The sequence below is a fragment of the Trichechus manatus genome, unplaced genomic scaffold, assembly GCF_000243295.1.
Source record: "Trichechus manatus latirostris isolate Lorelei unplaced genomic scaffold, TriManLat1.0 scaffold00004, whole genome shotgun sequence".
Taxonomy (NCBI): Eukaryota; Metazoa; Chordata; class Mammalia; order Sirenia; family Trichechidae; genus Trichechus; species Trichechus manatus.
The window spans coordinates 31,446,233-31,460,528 of NW_004443940.1; positions in this window are offsets into that span (position 1 = coordinate 31,446,233).

The following is a 14,296-nucleotide window of genomic DNA, read 5'->3' on the forward strand; positions in this document are numbered from 1 at the left end:
TATCCAAAATATATAAAGTACAACTCACCAAAAAAAGACAAACAACCCAATAAAGAATGAGCAAAGGATTTGACTAGACATTTCACCAAAGAAGATAAATGGTCAATAAGCACACGAAAAGATGCTCAATGCCATTAGTCATCAGGGAAATGCGAAAATCAAAACCACAATGAGATACCACTTCACCCCCACTAGGATGACTATGATCAGAAAAACAGAAAATAACAAGTGTTGGGAAGAACGTGAAGGAATTGGATCCCTCATTCACTGCTGGTGGGATTCTAAAACGGTACAGCCACTGTGGAAAACAGTTTGGCAGTTCCTCAAATAGTTAAACATAGAATTACTATGTTGATGGATTCCGTGGAGTCGATTCTGATTCATAGCAACCCTATGTACAACAGAACAAAACACTGCCCAGTCCTGCGCCTTTCTCACAATTGTTGCCATAGTTGAGCCCATTGTTGCAGCCACGTGTCAATCCATCTCGTTGAAGGTCTTCCACTTTTTCTCTGACCCTCTTCTCTGCCAGTGTTCTTTTCCAGGGACTGGTCCTTCCTAATAACACGTCCAAAGTACATGAGACGAAGTCTCGCCATCCTCCCTTCTAAGCAGCATTCTGGCCGTACTTCTTCCAAGACAGATTTGTTCATTCTTCTGGCAGTCCAGGGTATCTTCAGTATTCTTCGCCAACGCCATAATCTGAAAGCATCAATTCTTTTTCCATCTTCCTTATTCATTGTCCAGCTTTCCCACGCATATGAGGTGATTGAAAACACTATGTCCTGAGTCAGGCGCACCTTAGTGATCAAAGTGACATCTTTGCTTTTTGACACTTTTGCAGCAGATTTGCCCAGTGCAATACATCCTTTGATTTCTTGACTGCTGAATTACCCTATGACTCAGCAATTCTGTTCCTAGGCATATACCCAAAGAATTGAAAGCAGAGACTCAAACAAATACTTGCACACCAATGTTTATTGTAACATTATTCACAATAGCTAAAAGGTAGAAACAACGTAAGTGTCCATCAGCAGACGGATGGATGAATACAATGTGATATAAACATACAATGAAATATTATTCAACCCTAAAGAGAAATGAAGTTCTGAGACGTGATGACATGCATTAACTTTGAAAACATTACGCTGAATGCAATAATCCACACACGAGAAGACAGTATATTGTGTGATCCCACTTATATGAAAAATCCAGAAAAGACAAATGCCTAGAGGCCAAAGTTCATTAGTGGGCCAAGGATGGGTGGGGGTGGGGGTGGTAATTGCATAAGGGGTGTAGCATTTTTGTTAAGGGTGAAAAAATTTGGTAAGAGTAGTGATCCTTGCACAACTCGATGGATATAATTAATGTCACTGATTTCTATATTGTCAAGAGGAAAAAACCTCGTATTCTGTCAGAATAAAAGCAAAGAGATTTATTGAAGGCCCGAGACAGTTCGAACTGGGAAATGTTCCATTCACAAAGTGAAACCAAGCGCTCTGGAGAGTTGACAGTACACAGGCATACTTACACAGTGAAATCAGGGACGAACAGGACAGTTTTCTGATTGGCGTTTTGTAGATTTTGGTAAGTGGGAGGCAGGACAACTGGAAGCAGGGGATAGAGAAGGATTGGCACAAAACATACTTTTTTTTTTTTTTTAAATTGGTTGACCTTTAAGTTTGGCCAGCAACAGCAAGTTTTAACAGAAACATCTTGGAACACAGCATCTCAGGTTATTTTTGCTGAATCCACCTGTATCAGGATCCCCTAACCACAGCAATAAACATTTCCTGAGTTACATACTGAAATCTTGTTTTGCAGGGTATAGTGGAAAATTGTCGAATTCTGGTCAGAAGCTGCATTCTTTTTTTTTTTTTTTAAATATTTTATTGTACTTCAGGTGAAGGCTTACAGAACAGATAGTTTCTCATGTAACAGTAACACACATGCTGTTTTATGACATTGGTTAACAACCCCACAACATTTTAACCCTCTAAATTCTCAACTTTTTTTTTTTTTTTTTGTGAAAATACACATAGCCAAAGATACGCCATTTCAAAAATTTTTTTTACATACACATTTAAGTGACATTGACTACGCTCTTCTAATTGTGCTGTTATTCTCACTTAAGATGAAGGCTTACAGGACAAAATAGTCTCCCATTTAACAGTTACTACAAATGTTGCCCTATGACAATGGTTAACAATCTCACAACACATCAACAATATCCTTACTCTACTTTGTGTTCCCTATCATCAGAGAAGCTGCATTCTTAAAGTAGAAATGAAACCTTGCTCTAACACAGGAGTCCAGGCTCAGGCCTAAGCTAGCCATTTTACTAAATCAGGCGTCTCAATGTTGGAGCTCTTGCACAGCACGTGAAAATGATTGAAATGTTTTGTTACATATATTTCACAATTTTTTTAAAAACTGCAAATGAATACAAAATTATCCATCAACATCTGTGAGTAGATTAGCATATTATTTTCCAAGGTATTTCATAAAATTTTTTATAGTATCTTCAACAGGATTTACATAGATTTTAATGCTTTTGCCACTTGTTTAGCCATAAACCAGAAAGCCAAACCCACTGCCGTCGAGTCAATTCTGACTCATAGCGACCCTATAGGACAGAGTAGAACTGCCCCATAGGGCTTCTAAGGAGCAGCTGGTGGCTTCAAGCTGCTGACCTTTTGGTTAGCAGCTGAGCTTTTAATCACTGTGCTGCCAGGGCTCAAATACTATGTTTAGCCGTAGTATTTATTAAATTGCAAGTCTTTATGCTTCTGCACATCTTGTGCCGACTATCCAGGGAGGGAAGGCTTTAATGTTTTATTAATGCCTCACTCATTTCCAGCCTGGGCCTCCCTTGCCCTCACTGCTGTTAAATTCTGTGCTGCATGACTGAAGATTCATTTGTCTCACCCTGTAGGCTTAAATATCTAGCTCTCTAAAAAGCTGGGTTTGTAATCAAAACACCTCTCAACTATCTTCTTCACCTCTTGTCTTCCAGTTTCTCTTTCCTCCTTTCCGTTTCATTCAAGACTGAAACTAACAAATATAAATGCTTTATGTGCCTCACGTACCTGGTTTTTTTCTCTCCTCTGCTTTTCTGGGACTTACTGTCTATCAAGATAGCTTGACTTCCTTATATATTATGATGTGATCAGGTTCACTGTAAAATATAATTGGGAGGAGGGTATCTAGACCCCTTTGATCGAGGCAAAGGAAAGGCCTGCATATTAAGCAAAGCTGCAAAAAAAACAACAAAAAAAAACCAACATAAATGCGTACATAGAGAAGACAGAGGGAGAATCACAGCTTCTAAAACCGGCTAGGAGCAATGATTCTCACTTTTGTCTTGAATCTTTCTGGCAGTACAAGGGCCAGGATGGGTTTCTGGTCTTGAGCCCATGCACCGTATGCTCTACCCAAATGCCTGAAAACGACTTTTCTCTGCAAGAGAAGTTTTATTCCACAGAGCAGGCAGTTTTTGCTCCAGCCTCCCCTTATCCAGGAGTGTAGCTGAGCCCGTGAACTGTTAAGAGCCACCATCATCTTGGGTTAGGTCGGCTGTCTAAACTGACGTCTTCCCTAATGAATCTGCCCCCGTGCACTGTTGATAAGAGAGACCTCTCCAGCAAGGAGTCAGACCACAGGCCTCTAAAGAGATCCCCCCCATCCGGAGCAAAGGAGAGTGAAGAAAATCAAAGACTCAAGGGAGCAATTAGTCCAGAGGACTAATGGCCCACATGACCCACAGCCTCCAGGAGCCCAAGACCAGAAGAACTAGATGATGCTCGGCTACCACTACCGACTGCTCTGACTGGGCTCGCAACAGAGGTTCCCGGGCAGAGCAGGAGAAAAATTAGAGAACAAAAAATCAAATTCACAAAAAAGACCAGACTTCCTGGTCTGACAGAGACTGGATGAACCCCGAGACTAGGGCTCTAAGACAACTTTCTAACCTGGAAATGAAGCCATTCCTGGAGATCACCCTCCAGCCCATAAACAGTAACACCTGAGAGGAATGTGCTCCTTAGAACAATCAATTATACGGCATCAAAGAGGCAATATTTGCCCAAAAGCAAAGATGAGAAGGCAGGAAGGGGTACAAAATCAGGATGAAAGGAAACGGGGAGCCCAGGGCAGAAATGGGGGAGTGCTGACACATCTGGGGGAATGAAAACAAGGCCATGAAACACTTTATGTACAGACTATTGAATGGGAAGCTAATTTGCTCTGTAAACTTTCACCAAATGCACAATAAAAATTAAAGAGATCCAATTCCTTCGTCTCCACGTAGGTGGTAGTTAAATTTGCCTTCATTCCTCCAATGTTGTAATTTCTCATTTGATCTGCTCTTCACACCAGAGGAGGCTGTCCTTGGATACTCCCAGGTGCCTCGGGCCACGCGGCTGCTCTTTGAGGTCTCCGGCTTGGAGCCGTGCTCCTCAGCCTCTGTTCACATGTGACTCATGTTAAAGTACAAATTCTGATTTCAGTAGTTCTGAGGCGGGGCCTGAGGCATTTCGTGTCACCAACTCCCAGGTGATGCTAATGCTGCTGGTTGGCTGACGGCCCTTTGAGTAGCAGGGTCTGGGGAGACTTCCTTGCTGTGCCCTGCGCCTCCCGCCAGCACAGGCTACTCCCAGTTATCCAGGGCTACTGAGTGGAAGCTAGCTTACAGATAACCACACATCCTGGTGTCAGCCTTTCATAACCCAGGAATAAATCGTGGAAAGTACAGCAGGAACCTGGAACAGAGGGACTGGTCTCCCCCTGCAGGCCATACCCCAGAGGAAATGCCCTTTTCAACTGATTGTTCTAGCATCTCCAATACATACGGATGTTCTAGCATCTCCAGTACACATGGATGTTCTAGCATAGCTCATGCTCTGGATCCTGCATCCAACTTACCATCTACTGACTCCAGTTCTTGGCACCGCGTGCCAGCAGTCTTCCGCTTGACCTGCAGATCTTGGGATTTGACAGCTTCTGCAACCATGTGAGTCAGAAGCCTCCAGCCTGATGCCTTACATACAGATTTGGGGTTTACCAGCCTCCACAACTACGTGAACCATTTTCTTAGGCTAAGTCTCTCTCCGTGTGTGGGTATATATATCCCTAGTTCATTCTGACCTTGTTTACTATTTTAGATGAATAGATTAGAGTTGATGACTATTTAATATGTCTTTAGAATTCACTACATAGCCTATGTGCGATTTAGATTCTACCATCAACATTTTACTATACCTCCTTTGTCACACATTTCTCCATCTATCCATCCACTCTTATAGTTTATTTTTAACACTAGCAGCCAGAATTCTGCCTCCAGCTATGATGGAATAAACCATAAACATCTAGAAAAACCAAACCCAACCCACAGCCGTCGAGTCAATTCTGACCCACAGCGACCCTATAGGCCAGAGTAGAACTGCCGAATAGGGTTTCCAAGGAGAAGCTGGTGGATTCCAACTGCCAACCTTTTGGTTAGCAGGTGAGTTCTTAACCACTGCACCACCAGGGCTCCGCTATGCAACAACTGTTTTCAGATATTGGACAACAGGCTGTGGAGGACCATGATCCTAGAGAGAAAGGAAACAAACGAGCTAGGCCCTGCAATCACTCCAACTTTCTGTCTGGAAGCCCCTTCTGAACCATGGAGTAATGAGGGGATCCCAAACAGAAAATAGAGTTCTCACTGAGTTTAGGAGACAGAAATTGGAATACAGACACCTGGAATTTGCAGGGCAGAATACAAGAGAAGATTGATACCGAATACAAGAGAGAAAGACCTACAGATATTTGACAGGCTCCCCCTGAGTCTTTGCTGAATAGTAAGATGTGCACGTGTTGGGTGAAACTCCATCTAGTACGATGAAGACAGATGAGAGCATTATAAGCTGAATGGTTCCCAGAACGCACACAGGCCTGGAAGTGGTTCCAGTTACCCATTAACCAGAGAATAGCGTTTCACCACGCAAAGCGTTCAACAGAAATCCCCAAACGGTCATGCCTTAGAAGTGGGGCTGTCATTATTATATGCTGCCAAGTTGATTCCAACTCATAGCGACCCTATAGGACAGAGCAGAACTGCCCCATAGGGTTTCCAAGGAGTGGCTGGTGGATTCCAGCTGCCAAGTTTTTGGTTAGTAGCCATAGCTCTTAACCACTACGCCACCAGGGCTCCAGAATCCATGTCTAAATAAAAAAAAACCATTGCCGTGGAGTTGATTCCAACTCACAGCGGCCCTGTGTCTAGAGGTTTAAAATTTGTTGGTGTCATAGAGCTTAATCACGGAGTCTGCTTAAAGTAAAAGCAAGGAATTTGATTGAGGAGGGGAAAAAAAAAAGTAATTAGCAAATTGGGAAACAGTGTCAAGAGGCTCTCAACCCAGCATTCCGCAGGGCTTAGAGTGCAAAGGGTTTTTATTTACTATGGTCGTAAGGCAATAGCAAGTTATTCTTCTGCAAGGGTAGCTGACAGATCTCCTGTACTGCATGTACATTCTTCCTGCGGGGCAAACGTTATCTCAAGACCCTCTGGATAAACAGTCCCTGACAAACATTTCTTCACAAACCGTATTCTTGCCTCCTCATGGTTTGCTGAGAGTGTTAAAGTTCCATTGTTTGTAAAAGTTTCCCATTCTTTTCTAAAGGTTAGTCATCAAGCAATACACAGTGGAAACTTAGAGAAAAGACGGGCTGCCATCTTCTGCTAGCTACCGATATGCGTCCGACTCTGGACAAGAACAGGGCTCTCTCCTGTCAATCAGATGCCTGCCTCCATGATTCGTTTAAGGTGCTCTTTTTCATCTGTAACACAGCAAACCAAAACTAGTTTTCTCAGGCTTCAGAGGGCGCCCCCATTTCTACATTCCTGGATTTAGTCATTAGTGTATAGTCACTCTTTACCCCTACATAATTTTACACATGTTAATCTAACCCACTTTTACAACTCACTTCTTATTTAAGCACAAAGTTCTAACACATAGCTGGAACACTAAACAAAGTCACTACAACTGTATAGCAACTAATATAACTCACACCAGTTATTTGAAAATATTCCGAGATAACATTTTTTCTAATCTCCAATTTTAATTCTAGATGGACATGAGATACAACTTTTGTATTAAAAACATTGGGTTGATATTTCAATCTTACTGGCCCACGTGAACTCATGAAGTAAGGCTTGTTATTTTTCATTTGCAGTAACCAAGTTGTCACCTCTGTGAAAACGACAAGAAGGTATTACCTAATAGGATTCTTTTTGTAGGTGATGATAGGGTTAGACTAGAGCACCCAAATAATATGTATAAAAAGAAAGCAATTGTGAAAACATCCTCACAGGAGGTACATTTCAGGCCAAAATTAAATGGAGGAAGGTCAGGGGCAAAGAAACATTTCAACAACTGGAGCCCCGAGTATTTATACTGCAAATGGGACCGCAAATGTCTAAGTCCTGGAAATGAGAAGCGACGGCCGCAGAGCACGGAGTAGGGGTTAGGAGCAGAGAACTCAGGAACCAGATTGCCTGGATTCAAATCTCACCACTGGCCTTTCTGGGCCTCTTAGGTGAGTTAGCAAAACTGCCTGTGCCTCAGTTTCCTCGTTGTTATTTCTGTCATAAAATAAGCGTGGTAAGGGGGAAGTTGGGGAGTTACTACCTTTTACTAGTGGAGAGCAGTAGGGTGTGTCTTCGATTAGGAGATGAAGTAGTTCAGCATCTGATGAGCACAGGTGGGCACAAACATACCTCTTGTGGGTGAGAGCTTTGGAATTGGCCAGGAAGCCGACACAGATGCTGCCCTCTCCCACCTGCTCTCTGCGGGATCTGAACGTTCCTTTCTGTGGTCCCAGCTGTGGGGCTCATTAACCCTGGCCCTTGGTGTGCAGCCGCTTACAGAGCTGGTGTGCAGACGGGCTGCACGTGGGGGTCGCCAGCCCAAGCCGAACCCGGGCTCTTGGGTCTGGCTCCGTAGGCATTTTGTAACCCCTTGATAACCGTCAACGGCAGGAGGGCCGGCTGGCTTGGCTGTTGGGCTTGGAAGCAGCCCTTCCCAGGCCCCTTGGTGCCTTGCACTGTGGAACTATCGCTCAAGATGGTTTGTTTCTAATGTTGTTGATGTGTGCTGTCGAGGTGATTCTGACTCATAGCAGCCCTATTGGACAGAGTTGAACTGCCCAGTAAGGTTTTACTAGGCTGTAATTTTTATGGGAGCAGATTGCCAGGTCTTTTCTTCAGTGGAGCAGCTGGGTGGTTTCGAACCATTGACCTTTCGGTTAGCAGCTGTCCACTTAACCACTGAACCACCAAGTCTCCTTGTTTATAGTGTTAAATGTATCAATAACTGAGAACCAATTCCTCTGTTGGAATCAGTAGACATAAGGTACCTTGATAACAAATCGATTCCCTCATGACCCTACAAGGCTTTGAAGTCAAATGCACAGCACATCTGGGGGATGTGTGTGTGTGTGCGTGTGTAAGGTGTGCACGCGTGTAACAGGGTGGCCAGAGGCAGGTTGATGAAGAAAATTCCCAGTGTGGCCACTGTTCTGGAGCAAGCAAGCATCTGAGTTACTCATGCACTGGTCCCAGGCCCTCAGCAATGTACTTTGGAATCAGCCATACAGCTCCAGGGCCACCCAGGCTTGGTGGGTTTAAAGCGGTGAGATACGTTCATTCTGCAATGGTTTGTTAGGTACAAACTACGTTCTAGGCTCCATGCTAGGAGATGTTGGGGGAAAGATGTCACTACCTTCTAAGAACTCAGTTTCATGAGGGAGACAGACTCAAAACGAAACCCGCGCAGGTGGCCGACGGTGAGGGATAACAAACTGGGTCTTTGACGGCTCCTTAAATCAGCACCTGTGCAGATGGCTAATGGTTCATCTCATTTGTGCTTTTGAAGTATTTCAGTGCTTTTAGGTGGTTGATTTGTTAAAGAATTCACTCCAAAAAAGTCAGCTGAGTCAGGCTTACAAATGTTGGGTGTTCAGCCTCTCCCATTGCATACTGGTTCTAGGGTTAGACTACGGAAAGTTGCTATTTTGGATTTGGGGTTGTGTTAATTGAGTTTTGTTTGTAAATGTCAGAATGGGGAGGGCAGGGGTGGTGACTACAAAGTTTGTGTATTTTACTGCCCTGCCAGAAGAAGTAAAGAGGGTGGGCTGCAGACGCCTGGTTAGAAATGGGTTTGTAAACAATGGAACAGCATGCAGGCATCTGAGTTAACTGGAATATTCTCTTGCAGGATTAAGACCTACTACTAAGCTGAAATCAGGGCAAATAAGTAATCATCTAGCATCTCTCCGAGTAGCTATGAATACTTTAAAATTTGGAGAGGAGGCCTTTAGAGAGGAAGGAGCCAGCAGTTCTTGTGGATGAAACGTTTTGAAGAGAGAAAAGGCGTCATAAATGCAGGGAGTAGAAACTCAGCAAATAATTCATTCAACAGTGCTGGCTCTGTTCCTTCCTCTCTCAGAGGACAAGTAGGGGATTTAACTAACCCTATCCCTTTGGAGTCCCTGGGTGATGTAAACAGTTAATGCATTTGGCTGCTAAAGGTTGGAAGTTCAAATCCATCCAATGGGTGCCTCAGAAGAAAGGCCTGGTGATCCACTTCTGAAAAATCAGCCATTGAAAACCCTATGGAACACAGTTCTACTCTGACACGCGTGGGTTTGTAACGAGTCAGAATAGATTCCATGGCAACTTTTTTTTTATGTACTATATTGGGGCCCTGGTGGCATGGTGGTTAAAGAGCTCAGCTGCTAACCAAAAGGTTGGCAGTTCAAATCCATCAGCCGCTCTTTGGAAACCCTGTGGGGGAGTTCTTCTCTGTCCTATAGGGTCACTCTCAGTCGGAACTGATTCAACAGCAACGGGTTTGGTTTCTTTGGTCTTTATATTGGAAAAGGAGCCCTAGCGGTGGGGTATGTGGCTGGCAAATGAACGTAGAAGGCACTCTTTATTTGCTAAAAATATGGTGACGTGTGAGGATGAGCATCAGGAGAATCATGTGAAAATGATTAAGAAGTGACTTTGATTTCAAAGTACATTGTTTGGGAATGTTAACAAAAACATCAAAATGCTATCAGTATACCTGCTTCTGCTAAATTCTTGTTGGGGACGTTCTCAAGAACAAGCAATTTGTTTCTTGCTACAGAAGGAGGGGGGTAGGGTTTTTTTTTTTTTTGGATCAAAGGTTTTTTTTTCTTCACAGAAATTCATATTTTTATGAAGGCATAAAAAACAGCACCAACGAACAATAATGCATACAGTAGTGGCTAAACAAACAAACAAAACCAAACCCATTGCTGTCGAGTCCCTTCCAACTCATAGCGACCCTATAGGACAGAGTAAAACTGCCCCATAGGGTTTCCAAGAAGCGGTTGGTGGATTTGAACTACCCACCTTTTTGGTTAGCTGTTAACCACTGCGCCACCAGTGCTCCAGGGTAATGTTGATATTAAAAATGGTTAGATAATTTTGAGGGGGCTTTAGAATAAATCCAGCAGAGGCCAATGATCACAAAATTTTAAGGTTAGAGCAAGATCAGTCAATGCTAAACATAGTTAACCTCGTTTCTAGGGCTATTACTGATTATTAGCTTTCTGTTTTGCAAATGGGCTCATATTTGTAAGAATGGCAGAAAGGACCATAACGGGCATAATATTAACTACACACTTTAAAAATTATGAACAGTGCAGAAGTTCAGCTCAAGGAGCAGTGCTAACCGTCTAGGTCCCATTCAAAACCCATAGTTCATTGATCACAGCTGTGTGGTATTAGTCACAAAAAGTCTCAGCACACACTGTGTTGATTTTGAAGTCATTTGCATCTTCTGTGATTTCAACTTTATCTTCATTTCACCAGCTTGGAAAGTATGATTGATATACTGTGTATTAAACATGAGCAGAATAGCAATATTACTCAATAATTTTTTAGTTTTGATAGTTGCACTTTTTTTTTGTAACACAGAACCAAATCAACAGCGATGAAATTTAAGTAATAAAGAGAAACTGTGGTTGTGCCCTATGTTTTCCATAAACAATCAAAGCCTTAGACAAAGCTTTATGGTGAAACAGGTCCTTCCACCTTCATTGATGCTCCTGCATCATTCAATTTTTTTGCCCACAGAGTTCTATAAAACTGCACCTTGGGGTTTGAATTTGTTTCTTCAGTTCTTTTGGCCTGAGAAATGCAAAGTGTGTTCTTCCCTTTTGGTTTTCTAACTCCAGGTGTTTGCACATTCCATTATAATATTTTACTTTGTCTTCTCAAGCCAACCTTTGAAATCTTCTGTTCAGCTCTTTTACTTCATCATTTCTTCCTTTCGCTTTAGCTACTCTACATGCAAAAGCAAGTTTCAGAGTCTCTTCTGATATCCATTTTGGGTTTTTTTTTTTTCCTTTTGTCTTTTTAATGATCTTTCGCTTTCTTTATGTATGATGTCCTTGTTGTCATCCCACAACTCATCTGGTCTTCAGTCATTCTGTTCTATATGTCAAATCCATTCTTAAGATGGTCTTTAAATTCAGGTGGCATATACTCAAAGTCATACTTTGGCTCTTGTGGACTTTTCTTCAGCTTCAACTTGAACTTGCATATGAGCAATTCATAGTCTGTTCCTTAGTTGGCCCCTGGCCTTGTTCTGACTGATGATACTGAACTTTTCCATCATCTCTTTCCAGAGATTTGGTTAGTTTGATTCCTGTACACTCCATCTGGTGAGGTCTACGTGTATAGTTGCCGTTTATGTTGTTGAAAAAAAGGTACTTCCAGTGAATAAGTCGTTGTTCTTGCAAAATTCTATCATGTGATCTCAGGCGTCATTTCTATCACCAAGGCCATATTTTCCAACTACTGAGCCTTCTTCGTTTCCAACTTTCACATTCCAATCACCAGTAATTATTAATGCATCTTGATTGCATGTCTGATCAATTTCAGACTGCAGAAGTTGGTAAAAATCTTCAGTTTTTTCATCTTTGGTGTTAGCGTTTGGTGCAGAAATTTGAATAGCAGTCACATTAACTGGTGTTCCTTATAGGTGTATGGATGTTATCCTATCAATGACAGCGTTGTACTTCAGGATTAAGCCTGCATTCCATTTAATTTGCTCATGTGGCACGACTCAAAATGAGAAGAAACAGCTGCAAACATCCATTAGTAATCAGAACATGGAATGTATGAAATATGAATCAAGGAAAACTGGCATTTGTCAAAAATAAAATGGAAAGATTACATAAGACATCTTTATCCCTCCTTTTAGCTTTAACTTATTCTTATCTTTATATTTAAGGCGGGCATTTTTTAGGGCAGCATAGATTTAGGTGTGTCTTTTCCCCTCATTTTCTGCTGGGTTTTGCATGAATAGTTTTTTTTTTTTTAAATAATTTCATTTTATCTCGTTTGTTGCCTTTTTAGCTATAGTTCTTCATTATTAAGGTGGTCGCTTTAGGGTTTAGAGTATACATCTGCCATTTATCACAGTCTTCTTTAAGGGATATACCATTTCACATGTAATATAAACCTGATTCACAGTGTACTTCCAGTTCTTCCCTCATGGTCTTTGTGCTATTTCTGCCATGTATTTTATTTCTACATGTTATAAATCTCACATTACATTATGTAATATTTTAGCTTTAAATTCTTCTTGTTCCCGGTGGCTATACTTCCAGCAAGCTTCTCCTTTCTGCTCTCTTGCTAAAAAGTTGTCTAAAATAAGAATAAATAGGCACTGCTGGCATAGTGGATAAGTGCTCGGCTGCTAACAAAAAAGTTGGCAGTTGGAATCCACCAGCCCCTCCTTGGAAACCCTATGGGGCAGTTCTACTCTGTCCTATAGGGCTGCTATGAGCTGGAATCGACTGGACGGCAATGGGTTTGGTTTTTGTTTGCTTTAGGATCATAAGGTTTCATAATCTTTAGTATATTGTCTTTGTTGTGCCAATTTTAACTCCTCAGATGCTGTTTTTCCTCTTGCTTCCCGGTTGTTGGTTGTGTGAATTTGCTGTGTAAGCAACTTTCAAATACAAGTGAATTGTTACTGAATAAAGAGATAAAAACCTAACCCCCCACCTCCCCATCCCCTCAAAAAAAGCAAACCATTGCTCCCGAGTGGATTCTAATAGCGACCCTGTAGGACAAAGGCGAACTGCCCCATAGGGTTTCCAAGGAGCAGCTGGTGGATTCGAACTGCTGACCTTTTGGTTAGCAGCCGAGCTCTTGTCCTAAAGAGTGATTAAAAAGGGAGTTTGGAAGAATTCAGAAATGAGAGACAGACCAAAACGTACCGCAAGTACAACTGTTATCAGTCAAAATAGACAACTGAGGGGGAAAATCACGCGCGGAAACCGGGGAGGCTGTTCTTTGGGGTTTAGTTTCTTCATTAGAGGTCTAGAGGGCTGGCCAGAGTTGTCTCTTTCCCTTTTCCAAACTGGTCTACAATTTTCTCTCCACACCTTTAATGAGATCATTTTCTTCCTTTTTTATTGTGCTTTAAGTGAAAGTTTACAGTTAAGTCAGTTTCTCATACAAAAATTTATACACACATTGCTGTGCGACCCTAGCTGCTCTCCTTATACTGTGACAGCACACTCCTTTCCACCCTTGATTTCCCGTGTCCGTTCAACCAGCTCCTGACCCTCTCTGCCTTCTCATCTCGCCTCCGGACAGGAGCTGCCCATTTAGACTAATGAGATAATTTTCAATGAAGGATTTCCCCTGTCCCAAAGCCAGATTTCTTCCAGGTACTTCATATTTTTCTTTAGCCAGCAGTACAAAAACCTAACAAATTTAGAAATTTCAGTTTGAAATAATGAACAGCATGGATTCTGGAATATCTTAATACATTTTACTGCATTCAAATACATAGAACAAAACAACAAGGAGTGGAGAACAGACTATACACAATGAGAAATTCTAAAAACTGGTTATTAAGTACAGAAGGATCACTTTTCATCATTGCTTGTACACAAAGAAAGCTTTAAACTCCCTCCCTCTAGCAACTTCTGTCTGCAGTACTCCATGTCAGGAGAAGTTTTTAAAGATTTTACTTCTGCTTTATCAAGGGCACAATACAGTTGTCCGTTTCTCAAATTCCTCCTCCTCCCAGCACGTAGGTTTGGTATTTCCTTACGTGCTGTCAACATTAGCGTTGAGTTTTAAGACGTCTCTGTTTTAGAATTCCACTAGGAGAAAATTCATGAAGGCTCCGTTCAGTGCCTACCTCTGGCTTCCCAGTCATTTAAAAGAACTTCCCAAATCAAAGCTGGGGATACTTAA